The 6,438-nt window shown below is 39.5% G+C and overlaps 1 protein-coding gene across 1 annotated transcript in view; it reads left to right on the top strand.

The window, feature by feature from the left end:
* The first annotated feature begins 1,800 nt into the window (after positions 1–1,800).
* SSBP2 (single stranded DNA binding protein 2) overlaps positions 1,801–6,438 on the top strand; it is a 548,369-nt gene continuing 543,731 nt past the window's right edge. The window contains exon 1 of the mRNA XM_050944828.1: positions 1,801–1,807. The gene's annotated coding sequence lies outside the window, so the exon portion shown is untranslated. The remainder of the gene's footprint in view (positions 1,808–6,438) is intronic.

Here is a 6,438-nt window from a genome sequence, read left to right as displayed (position 1 = left end):
TATTACTTATTAGTATTATTTAGTATTTCCATTGTTAAAGAATAATGGATGGATTGTTGGCCTGTCTGGGATTAGCAATAGCAGCTGTAATACATCCCAGAATACACTAGGATTTTGACTAGGACTCTGAAAGAGAACTAAGAGTTAGGTGCCCAATGCTCATTGGTTTCTTTGGCTGGGAGGAGGGTGCCTAAGGCTCCTTTGAAAATCTCAGTCGTCTGTAGAATTTATTGTTCTAATGGATCGGAAAATGATTGCACAACTTACAAATAAATCACAAAGGGGACCACTGTCAGAGCAAGCTATGAGAAGCAGCATTGTATGCTGGGATCTATTGTTTCCATGGGCTGCACCTCCATATTAACAAGGAGGAAGGGCCATAGGAAATGGCTGCCCTCATTTGCTTGTAGACTGAACTTTGCCACCCTGATTCTAGCCCTTAGAAATCAGCTGGGAATTATTTTGTTGCCGCTAAGAAGAAGTTTCTTTTTCAAGCACAGCAATTTTGCAAGCATTATGTGTTTCACTGGGGTTAATTAAAATAATACCAAACAAGTGGATTTTTCCTAATAGAACAAACAATTAAATTTGGTGTTTTAATTTATCTTTTTTAAATAAAAAACAATCACTACCATGCTTGCTTTGCTGGAAAACTTAGCTCCTTCAAATTTGCCTGTGCACTTAATATCTGGAAACAATTGGCTGATGAGTTAAACAAAATAAGAGCCTTTGTTAAGCTGTAGCTCTTGTCCACTGCTGTTGCTCATGAATTTATTCACTCAGATTCACCCAGCTGCAGAAGAACCCCCAATGAAGAGAACTGCTGTTGTCTTTCTATGTATGGGATTGGGAGCTGTGGAGAGGACAAACTGGGAATTCTCAACCTGGTATGATCAGCAGAGCTGAGCTCCATGTCATAGAGCCATAGGCACAACTGTGGAGCGACAGGTTGTCTTTTAAATAATATTTAAGGGACAGATCACCCCCTCCCATTGAGTCTTACCCAGGTTGCTCCATAAGGCAGACAGATTTGCACTTATTCTCTTTACAGAATTAGCAGGGAGGTTTCAGCCCACAGAAAACCTTGGATCCCCCAAGATCCATGTGAATTTTTATGGATTTGCTAATGACACAGGACCAACTTTATGGAGCTTCTGTTGATTTTTGGGAAAACTATTTGTTCTAGATTAGTGTACTTATTCCACAGAGGCACCCTGGGGTTGCTTGAGCTGTGCTTGAAAATTGCATTTAATTTGGAATTTGCCTCTGTAACCAAAAATGGAATAGGTGCATGACTATTCTTTTTAAATCCTCAGTTGAACTTGAATGTGAGTCAAAGATCTTATCTAATTTTTTCCTAATTCACAGCAAATTATAAAAGTGGCTTTTTAAATAGGTCAGAAATACTCAGAACAAAAAGAATGCTTGTTCATGACCAGTCCTACATCATTCAACATATGTGCTATTTGCCTTCATTCAAATCAGAGATGCATGCTCCACTATTGCACTAACCTGGGCCCTGCTTCAGCACAGCACTTGAAGCATGTGCATAACTTTAACTTCAAAGGCACATAAGCCTGTATTTAAAATTAAACACCTCCATAAAGGCAGTGCTGAAGCAGGGCCTTTGGGCTTGATTCTCTAGCACTTACACACATGTAATTCGCACTGAAGTCAATGGGACTTTTGTGTGTGTAACAACAGCACGATCAGACCAATTATTGTATCTTTTATAATTCAGTGCCAGTTTTGGGGTTTTTTAATAAACATTGTCATTAGACATTACAAGCCTAGCTTTCATGATTATGTACATGCAATTATACATGCTAAGACAGGTAAGTAGTTGCTGTGTGTTTAGTGTGCACACCTCTGGTAATTGCACACTAAACGGCAGTGAGCTGTGTAACATGCTCTTTGCCCACACAATTACCTGATTTGCTTTCACAATTAATTCACACAATTATTAACTGTACAATATTGCATAGGTAATCAAACACACCAAGTTTTGAATATCAGGCCCTCAGTTACAAATAAATTAGTATTGAATAGAAAACATCTTGTAGAATGCTGAGAAAATATGCACGTAGTGTGAAATTTACCTCAACACATAGGAATAGGTCCTATTTCTTCATGAAAATGTTCAGTAGAACTTCCTAGTGGAAAGTGAGCAGGATGTGCCCCATAGACATTTTTTAAATGAACGTGGTACAGATGTCACTATTTTAGATAGACAGAAGTATTAATACAAGTGAAAGGAGTATTTCTAAAGCCAAGCAACGGTTATTAGCAAATAATCTGTGTTTCAAAATTTCTGGTGTATAAAAAAAAATCCAGCATACTTGTATCTTGAGTGTTGTGGCCAGGGACATCTACTCTATTTAGCAATGCAAATGCAGTGCTCCTAACAAGGGTATTTTTAAATTTTTGCATGTTACAGCCTTATACCAAGATTCCAGAATGGAATGCTGAGTCGTCTTAACAACCATGACTTGGACATTTGCTTTGTAGGAAAAATATCAGCAAGAGAGCGAAATATGTAAATAACTCTCCACAGGTTGAGTGTAATTTTACAAACTGGATGTAACAGTGTAAAGCATGTTCTTAGTCCAGATTAGTTGAAATTCTTCTTCAAACTAACCCAAAAGAAAAAGTGTAGATGAAATGTTTCCATGAATAAGAAGCCCAGTGGTTGCAAAGTCAGTTACAGTACAAATATAGCTGATATTGAGTTAAACTTTTTTGTGGTAAGTAAAATGTTCTTCACATGGCAAGTAGAAACTGGGTATACAAGTTCCAGCAAACAGGAATTTCTTAGCCTTCTCAGCAATCAGAACCAAAAGCCTGAATTTTAGCTGAGTTTGCTCTGCCTTTTATTTTTCAAATGCAAATAAGCTGAGCCCCCATTTGTTTAGGGAGTGAATGTCAATCAGATGACACCTTAAATTGAAATCTTGTTGTCGTTTCATGAAGAGGTTTGCCCACTGTCGTAGACTGACATTTCTCTGACTGTCTAGTCTGTCTGCCTGAACTGCCCTCCTAGCCAGCTGTATCTTGTTTGTAATACTGTCTGTGCTGTGTACAGCTGGTCAAAATATTTCAAAATTTGAAATATTTCAATAAAGGACAATTTTTGTGAAATTTTTGCAAAAAAAGTCTCTATTTTTCAAGCAGCTCCAGAACAGTACAGTATTTCAGGCCTTAGCCTTCTCTCCTGACAAAGGCAAAACTCACAGTGAGGTCAGTAAGAATTTTATCTGGGTCAGAACTCCAGGATTAGGCCCATGTGTTGTAAAGCACTTTGGGATGGAAAGTACTATTATTACATTATCTGCCTCAAAAACCAAAAAAAAGAAAAAAAAGGCTTGTTGGGTTTGTAGATCTGTCAAGCTTTTCCACAAAACCACATTCCAATAACATAAAGAGCCTAAAATCCTTTTAAAAGCAAGGTATTCAGAGTTCAAGCTGAAAATGTGATCTTAAGTTTCCGTGCTGTGCCTAGATTTTGCTAGCCATTCGTTAACATAGTGCATTCAGAGTTTGAAAACTTGTGTGAAAAATTAACAGTTAGAGCTTCAAGCCCTAACCATTAATTTTTCAACAACCAGAGCCCCTGAGAAATGCCTGAGCTAGCAAAGTATGATAGACTATGTTTTAAGTCAGACACTAATTAAACTTTCAAAAAGTTATCCATAGTTCTAGAGCCATTAAAGTCAACATGAATCACATGACTGAAACCCCACAACTCTTTGAAAGTTCATCCTATGGCTGTAATAGTTTTTTTGTGGATTAACATTGTCTCTTTACCCTATTAACAAAAACATCAAGAAGAAAACTGCCCTTGATTATGTGGATGGGAATTGGCGACGAGGCACAGTATCTGCCTGGTTTCTAATCCACTCAAACAGTGTGGGTTTGAAAGCTTGCTTTGAACTGAGACATGACCAGGCTGGCATTCTGCTTAGCAAAGACAGTGCTGCAGGAAAGGAGCAGAAAGCGCAAAGATAAAATACTGAAATGAAATACTAGGATTGAAAAGCAGATAGAGAGCAGCCAAAAAATCAAATATACAACAGTGGTGGCCTTAGGCACCCACATCAGGGGGCACCATTGCTGCTACTACTAAACTTTTATTTTTAATTAATATCTGTAAATGCAATCGGGAAATAATGGGACACTCATGGGCAGAGTCGAGGGAAGTAGATAAAGGTCCCAGCAGCCAGTCCAGTCTCTATCATAGTACTCTGGTTGTAAAGCAGAGATCACCTATTCCCACCTTTGACTGGGCTGCTCTGATGCCCTCTCTTCCTTTCTCCAAAGATGTGTGTTGGCTTGAGCCACAAGGATAAGGGCACTTCAGATCTGGTTGAACCCAGCTGTACTGCCAGCCCTGAAAATCCCTACACTCCCCAAAGCAGAGATGAGACCAACAGCAATTATTTGTGGACTTGTCAATTAGACTTTTAAATTCCTGACTTCTCCCACAAATATCCAAATAACAATTGCAATGCGATAAAAATCGCAGGTATAATTATGCACCAACAGTTTGTGGATGCAATAGAGGAGTCTCACAACAAGAAATCTGGTCCTAACCATTAAGTTTAAACAGAGAAATGCTCCATATTTTCAAATAGTATTGAGAGGTTGTAGAAACTCCATTTCAGCCTAAACAATTCCTAGTTCAGGGAAGCCATGATCAAAGAAAGGAAAAAAGGCCCATTTCTATAATGATGGCTTTAGTTTAGATTAGACAGAGGAGAACCAGTAACTGCCATTATCATAATCTCTTTAAGATGTCTAAACCTGTATGTCACTGGCATGAGACTCTACAATATCAGCATAATACAAAGACAGGTCTTTTTCTACCTGACTACACTGGTTCAGTCAGAACCCAGAGGTCAAAGTTATATATATCATCATGACAGCTGGATGGGTGATGAATATCCCAAAGGTTACAAAGCAAATAAAGATAATGTTTGCAGTTTCTCCTACTCTGGAGTTTTATTGCATAGTAGAGACAAAAAATAAAGGATTCAATACTGTTCACCAAAGGAATTTTATCTATTATAAAACGGAATTATATTCTCCTGTCTATTTACATAGTATGGAGATTTTCAGAAACACTCTGCATGGGCTTAACTGTGCTACCACTGAAATCAATGGGAGCTTTACCATTCACATCAGTGGAAGTGGAGATAGACACACTGAGAGTTTTTGAAAGTCCAACCCATACTGTACAGCATGAAGAAGGAACCCACTAGCAGAAAAAACACTGAGGCTTGTGGATTTTTTTTGGTTGTTTGTGGGGTTTTTTGTTTGGTTGGTTTGGCTGGTTGGTTGGTTGGTTGGCTGGTTGGTTGGTTGGTTGGTTTTTTTGTTTGTTTGTTTTGAGGGGAAAGACAAGAAAATCCCTCCATTGGGGGATGGTAAAAAGAGAAGACTAAAGCAATGCTCTTCTAGACTAATCCCCAAAAGACTAATTTGGAAATTTGTTATCCAGATTTCAGCAGTGGTCCATGGCAAATAATTATATAACTGGTCTGAATATTCCAGTGTTGAAATATTTCCTATCAGCACTGGAGATGTCGAAAATGTTCAAATATCAATCATATTTGAAATCTAATAATGTCTGGAAGAGATGTAACCAAGAGACTCACCCTAATGACACTGACACCAGGAGAGGGAAGGTACTGAGGTTTAAGAAGGCCAAGAGGAGAGCTGAGAAATATATGGCCCCATAAGAATATGTCTGATACTCCTTAAGTTACTGTCTTGGGTATGTCTGGGGTCATGTGAGTGGTGGAAGAGTGGCACACAACAAAACTAGATACAACCACATGTCTCACTAAAAAGTCTTTCTTTCTTTGAAATTTTCTTTACCACTGGAAGCCACAGACTCTGACTATAGACACCTCTCACCCATACAAATGTGTATCACCTAAAGCAGGGGCCCCCAATGCAGTGCCCGCGGGTGCCATGGCGCCCGCTGGGGTGTCTTAGTGCGCCCGCGTACTGGCGGGTGGACGAGCATCCGCCAAAATGCCGCCGACAAGCTGTGTCATCCACAGGTGTCACTGCCGAAATGCTGCCGATTTTCAGTGGTATTTCAGTGGCGACGCCTCTGGATGATGCTACTTGTCGGTGGCATTTCGGCAGTGATGCCTACTGACATTGCGGCTTGTTGGCGGAATTTCAGCGGATGCTCGTCCACCACCACGATCCTCTATGGCTCATCGTCTGGCACCCGCCAGACAAAAAAGGTTGGGGACCACTGGCCTAAAGGATTCTTATCTTCGTCAGATAATGAATTATTCAAGTTTTTGCCCATTAATTCATTTTGGGCCACCTTTGTCCATGCTTTTTTTAAAGTTCTTCTCTGCATTAAGTGTTTCTGTGTTGGCATCTAGGAACTTCCTGTCCCCAAGAAGACTGAGAGAGAGA

The sequence above is a fragment of the Gopherus flavomarginatus genome, chromosome 3, assembly GCF_025201925.1.
Source record: "Gopherus flavomarginatus isolate rGopFla2 chromosome 3, rGopFla2.mat.asm, whole genome shotgun sequence".
Taxonomy (NCBI): domain Eukaryota; kingdom Metazoa; phylum Chordata; order Testudines; family Testudinidae; genus Gopherus; species Gopherus flavomarginatus.
This window is presented reverse-complemented; position numbering and strand designations above follow the sequence as displayed.